The sequence below is a fragment of the Puma concolor genome, chromosome B3 (genome assembly GCF_028749965.1).
Source record: "Puma concolor isolate L17-30 chromosome B3, mPumCon1.1.hap2, whole genome shotgun sequence".
NCBI lineage: Eukaryota > Metazoa > Chordata > Mammalia > Carnivora > Felidae > Puma > Puma concolor.
In genome coordinates, this window is record NC_141672.1 from 7,437,193 (window position 1) to 7,450,619 (window position 13,427).

Here is a 13,427-nt window from a genome sequence, read left to right on the forward strand (position 1 = left end):
GGGCATCTTTTCCTTTGACAGTCTCTGATCCTTCCTACCCAGCTTCCGGGAGGGGATGGCGTGGTCCACTCGAGACCTTCTTTGTTTCCTCCCGGGATCTGGCTCTCCACTGGGCTTATCAAGAATGTTTTATTTTTTTTTTTATTTTTTTTTTCAACATTTATTTATTTTTGGACAGAGAGAGACAGAGCATGAACGGGGGAGGGGCAGAGAGAGAGGGAGACACAGAATCGGAAACAGGCTCCAGGCTCTGAGCCATCAGCCCAGAGCCCGACGCGGGGCTCGAACACACGGACCGCGAGATCGTGACCTGGCTGAAGTCGGACGCTTAACCGACTGCGCCACCCAGGCGCCCCTCATCAAGAATGTTTTAAAAAAGAAATCAAGGGTTATTACTCACAATGTCAAAAACTGCAATAATCAATGCAAAATTGCAACGGCCACCACGAATTGAGTGCCTACGTGTGTCGGGTGCAGAGGTCAGCGTTTCCCGCAGATGATCTTTAATGAAGCAGACAGACCTGCAATGAAGGTGTCACCATCCCCAAATCGTAGTGGAGGCATTCACAGAAAAGGGTTGAGCTGGTAAGCCACATAGCCAGGATTCAATATAATGCTGTCCGACCCCAAAGCTTGATCTGTTTTCAGCGAATTCAGAGGTTCTCAGCCTTGGTAGTAAGTACATGTGGACTCATGTAGTATTTTGCTGGGGGTGGTGATGATGCTATTTTATGCATTGTAGAGGATGTTCCCTGGTCCCTTACCCACTAGATGCCAGGAACATTCCTGTCCCAACATGACAACCCAAACTCTCTCCAACCAAAAATGCCTTTGGACCTTGTCAAACATCCCCTGGGGGTTACAGCTGCCTCCAGCGTGCCTTAGGATTTCAGCGCTGGAACAATACAGACGCTATAGAGAGAGCAAATGGTTAATCGGTTGCTGTAAAATTAGTCAGAATTAAAAAGAAAAAAAAATCACTGTTGTCTTCCTCATTCTTTGCCATTCAAAACACATCTGCTTTCTCTGTAACATGCATGGACTTGAGGTTTTCTGCCATTGATTACTTGTTTCCAAGAAAACATTGGGAAAATCCCACATGTGTCAGAGTCAGGCCTTTGTCCTGACTTGGGCTGAGTTACAATTTCTTGTCTTCCGGGCATGGTTGCCTGATGCATTTGAACATGGTAACCATGGCAAAACGTCACCGTTTACTGAGCAGGTACTACGTATGACTAGCCCTGGGCCTCCCTTGACTTCTCAAGGGTCTTGGGACGCGGAGATGCTCACACATGTTTTGGTGCAGTGAAGTCTGGCCAGAAGTTAAGGAACTGGGTTCTCGGTTGTACACCCTGAGAAGGGGAGGACGATTTACAGTCCAAAGCCGCGGGTTTCTTTGTCCACGCTGTTCTACCTCCAAACTCCTGGTGCCCATGGTATGTACCTGTAGATTTTGCCTGATTCTCTCTGGTTAAAAAATACAATTTTGGAGGCGCCTGGGTGGCTCAGTCAGGTAAGCTCTGACTTCAGCTCAGGTCATGATCTCACGGTTTGTGATTTCGAGCCCCGCGTCGGGCTTTGTGCTGACAGCTCGGAGCCTGGAGCCTGCTTTGGATTCGGTGTCTCCCTCTCTCTCTCTCTCTCTCTGCCCCTCCCCTGCTCATAGTCTGTCTCTCGCAAAAATAAATAAACTTAAAAAAATACAATTTTGACCATGGTTAAACTAAGTGATAGATGAGTGAAGATCTTTATCCTTTCCTCTCTTTTATGTATGTTTGATGATTCCTGTAAGAAAAAAGAATTTTTAAACACTCCTTTCCATCTCCTTATGAAACATAAACTCATGCATCTCATGCTTGATTTGAATCTGAGTGCCCCAGTCCTGTTTTCCACTTGCCTGACGTTTTGAATCCAAACTGGTAAGCTTGGAAAGCTTGCTTGTTTGCTTTCTTTCTTCCTTCTTTCTTTCTCTCTCTCTCTTTCTTTCTTTCTCTCTTTTTTCTCTTTCTTTCTTTCTCTCTTTCTTTCATCTTTCTTTCTTTCTTTCTTTCTTTCTTTCTTTCTTTCTTTCTTCTTTTTTCTTTTTTTCCTTTTCTAGAAAAGGTTGAGTCTTAGCAGACTGCTTGGTGCCAGATGCCTCAATGAGCTATAAACTTCTTGAAAGTGAAAATCATCGCCAACCTTGGCCTTTCTGGCCTCTGCCCTTTGTCTCCCCTTGTCTGGGCACAGCTGCTTGGCTCCTGTTGCCCAGGCTTCTCTCTTCCTCACTCCTGATGGCTGCCTTGTCCACCGGGCTGAAGAGCAGACAACGACATAACCAGGAGAAGATTTCAGAGGAGACTCACAGACGTGTTGCCTCACACCCTTCTCATCAGCTCATTATTGAAATTCTGAGCAAAAGAGAGACATGGTGCGGAGTTGGGGGGGAGGAAGGCAGACATTGGCCCCTGAATGTTTCACTGGTGTGTCTGTCCAATGACACAGTTTAGAGTCATCCACAGAAGAAAGGGAAGGGAAGGAGTACTCTGACCTCCTTGGGTACCCAGACCCGGGAAATTGCCCATTTGGCCCCATCAGAATGAAAACAGGAACGCGGGCTTGGAATGTTATACGCAAGTTCTGCTGGTCTACGTCACCACCAGCGAGCTGAACGTAGGCATTGTGACTATAAACCGTATCTTCCTAACCGGACAGCTGTTTGGGGGATTTAAAAGCATTGTTGTTTTTTTAAGCCGCCTTGGGAAGACACCTCCCCCTCTTTCCCTGCTTCCATCCCCCAGACCTTGGCCCGCCCTCCTAAGTGAACACTCGCCCACTCCAGGATGCCTCGATCCATGATCCTGTTGAGAAGTGTAGCACTTACACTCTGTCCCGTCGGGTCCTCTGCCAGACTCCGAACGTGATCTTGTCGTCGGTGAATCTGAGGTTCTCTGGGTAAGACGTTACCGTAGTCTGTTGGAGCTGCCACAACAGAGGGCCGCAGACTGGGTGGCTTGTAAGCAACAGAAATTGCTTTCTCTCAGCGCCAGAGGCTAGAGCATCAGGGATCAGCATGGTCAGGTTCTGTGGGATCCTCTTCCAGGCTATAGACTGCTTACTTTTCTCTATCTTCACATGGCGGAAAGATGGCCGGGGAGCTCCCTGAGGTCATTTTCACATGGGTGATGATCCCACTCATGAGAACTTCACCTCCCAAAGGGCCCACCAACAAATACCATCGCGCTGGGGATTAGGATGTCCACATATGAATGGGGGGGGGCACAGATAGTCAGGTTATTGCAGCCATATTCTGGGGAGCTCTCCAAATCATCTTCTTCATGTATTATTTCAAACCTATCCCTTGTTCCTATTGTGTATCCAATGTCATGCTAAGCACTGCAGGGACAGAAAGAACTCTTGCCATTATGACAACTACCACTAGATGTGATCACAGTAGTGACTTGAAAGCCTGGTGATCCAAGTGAGTGGGGTCGGTAGGAAGGCTGCAGAAAGCACCAGAAGGTAGAACACAGTACGGTCAACAACCAAAGGCAGGAGAGGAAGAAGGGGGCCCAGAAATGATCTGTTGGGGAAAAGCTGAGTGGGGTCTTAAGGTGGGAACGAGTTATCAGAGGGGCGTGGACAGGGGAGAAACACTCTGGGGGGAGGAGTGATGGGAGTGGTGGGATGGGAGCCAGCGTTATGGTCCAGGACTTGCAGGGAGTTTCAAACAGTTAACAGGGAGATAGGGAGAGGGACAACTGGAACAGGAACTGGAAGAGGCTCAAACCCTTCTCCAAAGCCCAGACCCCGAAGGGCTATAGGAAGCCACTGAAAGCACAAACTGCAGAAGGGATAGGCCTATATTGGGTGTGGTCTTTGTTTTTAACAACTTTATTAAGGTCTAATGGACATTCAAACTGTACATTTTTCTAGGGGTGCAATTTGATGAGTTTGGACATTCTCCATGACGCCATCACTACAATCAAGGTAATGGACGTATCCACACTCTGACTCCCCGAAATGGCGTCTCCCTCCCACCTACCTCTGGGCTCCACCCCCTGGTGAGCACGGATGCACTTTCCATCACCAGATCAATTTACTCTTTGGTATTTGTCTTCTTGCACTTGCCATATTTATCTCCAGATTCATCCATGGTGTTGAACATCAGTAGTTCATCTCTTTCCATTTCTCTCTTTAAAAAATATGTATTCAGTTTTGAGAGAGAAAGAGAGAGAGAGAGAGAGAGAGAGAGAGAGAAAGAGAGAGAGAATGCACACAAGTAGAGGAGAGGCCAAGAGAGAGGGAGAGGGAGACAGAGAATCCCAAGCAGGCTCCATGCCGTCAGTGTAGAGCCCACTGTGGGGATCGAAACCAAGGAACATGAGATCATGACCTTAACTGACGTCAAAAGTCAGATGCTTAACTGACTGCGCCACCCAGGTGTCCCTTTGCATTTCTGAGTAGGAATCCATTTGTATGGACATACCACAGTGTGTATCTAGTCACTGACTGATGGACATTGGAGTTGTTTCCAGGTTTTAACTGTGAAAAATAAAGCTGCCCTATGCACTTCTCAAATCTCTGTATGTACATATGTTTTTCTTTCTCTTGGGTAAACATATGTCTCAGTCATATGACAGGTATATATTTAACCTTTGAAGAAACTGCCCGACCATTTTCCAAAATGGTGGCACCCTTGCATAGTCCGCTGGCAGTGTCTGAGGGGTCCAGTTGCCCCACATTTTCTTCAATACTTGGTGTGATCAGCCTTGTCAGTTTTAACCACTATGGAGTGTAGAAGAATCTCTCTGGCTGTTGTTAAGACTTTTCTCTTCATAACTGATGTTAGGCAATATGTTTATGATGGGCCTTGATATGGTTTTGTCATATTTCTTATGTTTGGGGTTTGTTGGGCCTTTTGGATCTGGGGGCTTATAGTTTTCATCAAATCTGAAGACCATTATTCTTTCAGATATTTCTCTAGGCCCTTATGGTAGGCAGCCTCTAAGTTGGACCCCAAAAAGCACTATCTCCTGATAGTCACATTCTCGTGTGGTCTCTCCCCAAGCTCTGCCACAGACTGGTACAATATGGCAGACGGGATGGGATGTCATTTCCAAGATTAACTTACAGGATACACTGATTTATGATTTGCTCCCTCTTTCTCTGATCTGGCGGAAGTGAGGGGCCACGTTGTGAGGACACTCAAGCATGTGAAAGGGAGGCTTGCGTGGAGAGTGACTGAGGCGGCCAGCCACCGCATGAGCGAGCCGTCAGCAAACCCTACCTCAGTGGAGGCTTCAGATGCCTAAGGCTTGAACACAATTTCACAAGAGAACCTGGGCCTGAAACATCCAGTTAAAATACGCCTGGATTCCTGACCCTCAGAAACTCTATGAGCTAATAAATGTCTTTTTAAGCTAACTTTTTGGAGTCACTGCTTATGCAATTCTAAAGTCCTGACACCATGTCCCTCCCTTTCTTCTCTCTCCTTGCACACGTGTTAGGCTGATGAAGCTGGTCCACAGCTCACTGATGGTCGCCACATCCCCCCACCCCCAAGCCAACCTTGTTTCTCTGCGTTCTATTTTGGAAACGATCAATGAGCTTGATTTCAAGTTTAGTAATATTTCCTTCTGCACTATCTAATCTCTTACTTAATCCCTTTCACTGTGTTTGCTAGTTTAGACCTTGTGGTTTCCACATCATCCTCTTAAAACTTAAATCACTTTATTGAGGTGTGATTGACATACAAAAAGCCGTACCTACATATGTAATCTAGACAAGGTGATGAGCTTGGAGATAAGTAGGCATCTGTGAAGCTAGCATCGCAATCCGTGCCATAAACCTATCCTTCACCTCCGAGGACTTCCTCTCATCCTATTTATTTATTTATTTATTTATTTATTATTTGTGATAAGAATGCTTAACATAAAATCTACCCTCTTAGCAAAGTTCTACGAGTGCAATACGGTAGGTCTTATTACCTGTAGGCATATGCTATATGCTAGATCTCTAGGACTGGTTCATCTAGCATAACAGAAACACGTGCTGTGATTTAAAGGGTGCACAGATGCTGTGGCTTTCACCTCTTAGAATCTGATTTTTTTTTAATATTTCTATGTCTTCACTTAACTTTCTCAATGTAAGAAATGTAATCATAAGTGTTTAATATCTTTGCCTACTAATTCTGTAATATATGTATAGTGTATGGATAGATTTCCAGGTCAATTCTGATTAATTTTTCTCCCCATCATCACTTATATTTTTCTGTTTCCTCGCATGCCTGGTCATTTTTTATTGCGTGCCAGACATCGTGGATTTAGCCCTATTAGGTGTTGAGTATCTCTCTATCTGAATAACTCCTTATGGACATTATTCTAGGATCTGGTTATGTGACCTGAAAAAAGCGTGGGTCTTTGTACCTTCTTTAAATGTTATTAGGTGGGTCCAGTGCAGTGTTTAGTCCAGAGCTCATTCCCCCCACTACTGGGGTAAAACTGTTCTGAATATTCTACCTGATACTCTGAATTACGAGTTTTCCACTCTGGCGTATGGGAACCAAAGCTATTTCTGGTAAGCTCCAAGGACTGATTCCTCCAGTCCTTTCCAGTGGCTCTTTCTCCAGCCTTGGGTATAACAATCAGCACTTTGCTTGAGACTAGAGGGAGATCTGGGGCACCTGAGTGGCTCAATCGGTTGAGCGTCTGACTTCAGCTCAGGTCATGATCTCACGGTTAGTGAGTTCCAGCCCCGCGTCGGGCTCTGGGCTGACAGCTCGGAGCCTGGAGCCCGCTTCAGATTCTGTGTCTCCCTCTGTCTGCTCCTCTGCTGTTTGCACTCTGTCTCTCGCATTGTCTCAGATAAATAAACATTAAAAAGTAAATTAAAAAAAAGACTAGAGGGAGATCCTTCTCAGCTCTCCCCTTCAGGTGTCCTGCAAACTCTGGCAGTCGTGTTCCCCTGGCCTCCCAGCTTCATTGCTTCCACTGACCTGGATGTGAGACTACGGGTTCTGTCTCAGTGTCCCCATTTCCTGAAAGCGTAAGCAGTAAGCTGGGGGGAAATTACAGGGTTCGCTTTATTTATTGACCATATCTCAAGGATGCCTGCTTTTTTGCTCTGTGCTTAAAACTGTTGTCTCCTATATTTTATCTGTTCAGGAGAGAATAAATGCTCTCCTTGTTATTCCTTGTTGGAAATGGAAGCATTTCTATGTGCTCTTTGAAAGATCTCTGACTGCTGTATGCAGTAGGGTCTGGGATGGTTAGGAGAGAGGCTGCACATCCTTTCGGAGACCACTGAAATGTCTTTGCAGGGATTGCAAGGGTTTGCGTTAGGCTGGGAAAATCAGAACGGGGAAGAGGGAAGGGAATTTGGAAACGTAAGGAAGACAGAACTTCTTCTGTGACCGAAGGTGAACGGTGAGTGAGAAGTGAAAAGTGATTTCCAGTTTTCTGACCTGATTGACCTGGTGAATCATTGCCAGCTTCTAAAGGAACTCTTCAGATGCCTCCTTGGGACACGCGATGTACTACACTATTTTCCCGATCTGCTTCCTGATTGTGCCATAGAATATGGTTGGAAAATGTTTAAGAAAAAATGCATTGGAATGTGGAAAAGATGTAAAGTCCTAAAAGGAATATGAAAATAAGTGACTATTATCTAAAGTGGAAAAAAATGCACCTTAACAATAGAGCTAATCAGTACAATCCCCTCCAAGGCTGAACAAGAATCTTTCTGTTTCTAGATAACCACTTCATCTTTACCATTGTTAGGATTTTTTTTATTACATATTTCATGTTCCTCTGCTATTATTTCTTCCAGAGACTTAATCTTATTTAAATTAAAAAATCACACACCTTATTAATTAAAATACCAGTTGAAAGCAATTGATAACACACGCAAGAGAAAGCAAACATCTTTTCTATAAATATTTCTCCTGATTCTTTAGGTGCTTATTATTTAAGCTTTGGTAAAGCACCTTATGCTCTAATCCAAACTGTAATTAATAACAACCACTTACATGTGTACAACAATTCATAGATTAGGAAGCCCGCTTTTACCCGTTGTTTAATTTCATCTTTCTCACCATCTTACGAAGGGGGAAGGGGAAGGATTAGTCGGCCCCCACATTGCAGAGGAGGGAACCAAGCCCGCAAGAGAGGAGACGCTTCGCCCAGGGTCACGCAATTGGCAGCTGGCAACATCTGATTCAGTGGTTCTACCATTTCCTCGTGCCTTCGGCTTTCCTCGCAACTGAAGAATAAAGCGATTTCAGGGTTTTATTCCAAGTGGGATCTAGCTCCTGACATAATTCTAAGCTGTTGAAACAGGGGAGTAGCATCTCTAACAACAGGATGGTTCAGGGAAGGAAAACACCGCTTCTTTCGGAGCCTGTGAATGACAGCTTGATGGCTCTATCAATACAACTTCAAAACCGGAGAGAGGAGAGTCAAACCCGCTTGTCTTACCAGCTATTTGGTGTCGTGCGAGGCAAATGAGAAAGAATACCTCTCAGTCGTTCTTGAAGTGAATTAATCTTTTGGTGTAGAAATCAGTCGATCTTAGTTTCGAGTCTACAAAATACCGTAGTGTTATGTGAAATAGCAGGGCGATGCCTTTCTCTTGCTTTTAATGTCTATCTTCGATGAACTCTCTCTTGTATGTTCCCAGACAGTGTCTGCCATCAGCCCACCTGGATGAAGATTTTGGATTCAGACTCAGGCCTGGAGCAAACTCTAGGTGCTCTCAGAAGGCTTTAGCTTTCGTGCCACAGAGAAGTCTCCCTCCTCTGGACTCCGTCCTCAAGACCGTGGGCCTACAGTCCATCCGAATTTCCCCCAAGCAGGTTCTCACGGGGCCGGCATCCGCTTTGTTCTTCATCAGAGATGCTTTGTGGCACAGTTACCAGACTGTGAATTTCGAATCTAATGGGCAGGGTTTGGAGTGACACCCTGGAATCAGTAGTTGCCAGCTGGATGACTCCAGGCACGTTATTTAACCTCTCTGGGTGTCAGTCACTTTCTCATGGGGGCGCCTGGGAGGCTCAGTGGGTTGAGCGTCCGACTTCGGCTCAGGTCATGATCTCGCGGTCTGTGAGTTCGAGCCCCGCATCAGGCTCTGTGCTGACAGCTCAGAGCCTGGAGCCTGCTTCAGATTCTGTGTCTCCCTCTCTCTCTGCCCCTCCCCTGTTCATGCTCTCTCTCTCTCTCTCTTTCAAAAAATGAATGAACATTAAATTTTTTTTTTTTTTAATTTTTTTTTTTTCGTTTATTTTTATTTTTGGGACAGAGAGAGACAGAGCATGAACGGGCGAGGGGCAGAGAGAGAGGGAGACACAGAATCGGAAACAGGCTCCAGGCTCTGAGCCATCAGCCCAGAGCCCGACGCGGGGCTCGAACTCACGGACCGTGAGATCGTGACCTGGTTGAAGTCGGACGCTTAACCGACTGCGCCACCCAGGCGCCCCTAAAATTTTTTTTAAAAAATTAAAAAAAAAAAAAACGAATGCCAATAACCATGAAATGAGAGGTTGTGTGTATAACTCAAATTCCAAGGCCTCGTATGATGCTGTCTCAGCATAGTGTTACATTCAGGCAAATCTCAGCAACTAAAAGGTACCAGAAAGTTCTTCCTATCTTATCTATCCTCTTAAGGAAATGTCAAAGAGAGAAGGAACAATACGGAACCAATATACATCAGGTACCTAAAAATTCCACGTCTTCCATCAACGTCACATTTTCGATGCCTCAATAGCTAGTTCTCAACATTTCTACTCTTCTGTTTGCAATTCCAAACATCACCCACACATCATGCACATCATGCCTGAATCTCTTCTCCATCCGCTCTCTTAGCTCTGTCACGTGATCATTTCTGGCTTTTTTTTTTTTCCATATTCTCTCTTCTTGCCTGGTTCCCAAATTCTTTACCACCGAAGAGAGTCCTTGAAATAACTTAGTGCACAGGGACATTCTCCTTTGGAAGTCAGGGGAGTGGGTAACATGGTCATTAATCATTCATCAACAATTTTGCTCAGAGAATACACTAAGTTTGTACTCAATGTGGTAAACACCGGGCACAATGCCTAGTCCATAGGTGAAACTCAATATTGTACACGTCATTTTTTTAAATAGTATTTTTAAAGTTTATTGGGTTGCCTGGGTGGCTCAGTCCATTAACCATCTGACTCTTGGTTTTGGCTCAGGTCATGATCTCACGGTTTGTGGGTTCAAGCCCCGCATCAGGCTCTGTGCCAATGGGGCAGAGCCTGCTTGGGATGCTCTCTCTCTCCCTCTCTCTGCACCTCCCCTGCTCGCACGCTCTCTGTCTCTCAATTTAGTGACATTTAAAAATAATAACATTTATTTATTTATTTTTGAGAGAGAGAAAGGGAGAGCATGAGCAGGGAAGGGGCAGAAAGAGGGAGGGAGAGAGAGAATCCAAAGCAAGGCCCATGCGGTCAGTGCAGAGCCCTATGTGGGGCTCAGTCTCACGAACTATGAGATCATGATCTCAGTCGAAACTAACAATTAGACTCTTAACCGACTCAACCACCCAGGTCCCCGTACATGTCACTGTTTTAACCCAGCCTCAGACAGACTTTCTGTGTATCTGCCCCATCTCTCCACATAGACAGTAAGCCTCTGGAAATCTAGGACCAAATTCTTAGAACTGAGAACCTTTCTCTGACGAGTGTAGGTAGTCTCTAGATGGGTCATTCTCTCAGCATAATACAGTGTTCCTACTACATGTCAAAAAATACTGGGCTTGACTCCCAGGACTTAATATGAAGAAGGCACATTCACATTCAGCTGATCTGCTTTCAAGGGTGTTACAGGCTAATGAAAGGGATCCGGGCCAAAAAAAAAAAGAAAAAAAAAAGCATAGTTTTTTTTTCAACATTTTATTTATTTTTGGGACAGAGAGAGACAGAGCATGAACGGGGGAGGGGCAGAGAGAGAGGGAGACACAGAATCGGAAACAGGCTCCAGGCTCCAAGCCATCAGCCCAGAGCCCGACGCGGGGCTCGAACTCACGGACCGCGAGATCGCGACCTGGCTGAAGTCAGACGCTTAACTGACTGCGCCACCCAGGCGCCCCCCCCAAAAAAAGCATAGTTTTTAAGAGGCTCTAGGTAGATTTCTACCAATGACTCCTACCAGATTGGTGTGGCCGTCCTCAGCTGCCATGGGACTGGCTGATAATGGCTCACAGCTTCGTGTTTCTCCAGGAAATTATCATGACCAATGGACTTGTCCTGCCCGGTGATGCCTATGGGATTAGACCTCCTGTCACCTGTGAATCAGGACGTGGTCTACAGCTAATGAGTAGCTGATTGGGGGCATAGAAGCCCAGCCCCTGACTTCACAGTGGGATAACTCACGCTCCAGAGCTCCTCATGGAATCAGTGTGAGAGCGGGCTTCAGCTGAAACCAGATCTTCCCTGAACTACCTTGTGCCCTGCCCCTTCCTGTATAGGAATTACCTGGGAGCTCTCCCTCAATAGATTACCTACAAAAGAATGTCCTTTCAGGCTTTGCAGCTCAGAAACCTGGCTTAAGACACAGTGTTACAGAGCGCCTGGGTGGCTCAGTGGGTTAAAAACCGACTTCAGCTCAGCCGTGATCTTACAGTTCATGGGTTCAAGCCCCATGCCGGGGTCTGCTTTGAATTTTGTGCCTCCCTTTCTCTCTGCCCCTCCCCTGCTTGTGCTCTCTCACCCTCCCACCCCCTCTCTTTCTCTCTCTCTTTCTCTCAAAAATGAATAAACATTAAAAAAAAGACACAGTGTTACAATACAGCTCAATGCATGGTGGGCAGGGAAGAGAGAGGACGACTCCTTAAGACTCCAGGAACGCGGCACTGAGCAGGGCCACTTAGCATTTCCTTTTGAAGGACACAGGGTCCTTTTGGTAGGCGAGGGATGATGTATGTAGAGTACCTACCAAGACCACACATATCATCGCTGCTCCAGATTAATTTACACTCCTCCTTTCTCAGTGTAGGCAAACAAACTACAGCAGCAAAGCCATCAGAGAGCAAAAGAGCGTGCCGTTCTCAGACAACACTGAAAACTCTCATCACCCGGAGTTCGAGGAGCTGGTGAGGGCTTGAAGGAGAGTCAGATCCCTAAGGGATCTCTGCTCAGCGCTTTTCCTTATATATGCGGCAAGCCAGAAGAGGTTTTAAATCAAGAGGACAATACCGGGTCCGCGCTTGAAACGATATTCTGGCGGCGGTGGGCTGGATGGACTGGACGGTCATTGAAACAGTCAAGACAAAAGGAGCTTGAGAGACGGAGATAGATGATCACTTAGCAGGATCAAGGTTTGGGAGTTGGGGATGTGTTCAAGGGGTTCTTAGAAGAATTACTCCTCAGCACGAAGGGACCAATGGAGAGGGAGCAAGGAGCCATCGTAATACTGGATGAAAATTTTCTGGTATGTGACGTTAATCAACTAGTAAACTGAATGAGGATCATTCCATTAACTCTGTTGGCAAAAAGACAATCGTAATGAAGAGTACCACCCAAGGAAGACGTATGTCATCCTCTTACTTGAAACCTTCCTGTGACTTAGGACATCACCGCTGTATTTAAAAGAACGCGCTACTGGGAGCCCTCGCCGAAGATCAACATTCATTAGCAACCCTACAATAACAGCCCACAAGTGTGAAGACCGCCTGTGATTGAGGAAGACGATTTCAGTGAGGAACGAGACTCTCATTTCCAACTCTCACAAGGTTGTCATGACGGCCAGAGAATGAAAACACTTTTATGTTTCAAATTTACGAAAGAGCCCTCACCACCACCACCACCGTCATCACCCATCAGTCCATCCAGGAAAGCACTTGCAGCTGAGTTCATCTCTTCTTTGAACTTCAAGACAAACGGGTAGCCAGGGACAAAGGTGATGGGGGAAGGGGGCGGATTCTGATGATTTCTTTGCAAAACGCAAATGAAAAATAAGCTTTCAGAGATTTATTTTTTTTTAATACGTGAGTTGCATTAGACTTACCTTCCTGCCATTGTTGTGTGTGAATGTGTGTGTCCGTGCCGGCTGAACTCGGGGTGTGTGAGTGTGGTCTGACCTGTGTGTACCCCTGTGTGTGTGTGTGTGTGTGTGTGTGTGTGTGTGTGTGTATCTGACACTGCTGGGGTTAAGCCCTGTTGTCAGATACATTGTAGTTTGTTTTGTTTTGAGCAGTTACTATGTCTCCAGGCACTTTGTTTCCTTTGCCTTTGTAAGAACCCTGCTGGATAGGTTTTAGAAAGACATTTTCAAGATGGGAAAAGTAAGCCTCAGAAACATCAGGTGACTCACTCAAGATCACTGAGCTAACGACAGAACAGACAGCAGCCGGGCTGGGTCAGGGTGGGAGACAGAGGCTCGGGACAGCCCGGTGCCTTGTGAAGGCTCACACGTCTAACAAGTGATGACACA

At 45.9% G+C, this 13,427-nt stretch overlaps 1 long non-coding RNA gene across 1 annotated transcript; it reads left to right on the forward strand.

Moving 5' to 3' along the window:
- The first annotated feature begins 1,236 nt into the window (after positions 1–1,236).
- Positions 1,237–13,111, forward strand: LOC147579721 (uncharacterized). The gene is made up of 3 exons (XR_015251795.1): positions 1,237–1,436; positions 3,916–4,043; positions 11,986–13,111. It is a non-coding gene; the product is annotated as an uncharacterized LOC147579721 (long non-coding RNA).
- Positions 13,112–13,427: the final 316 nt, after the last annotated feature.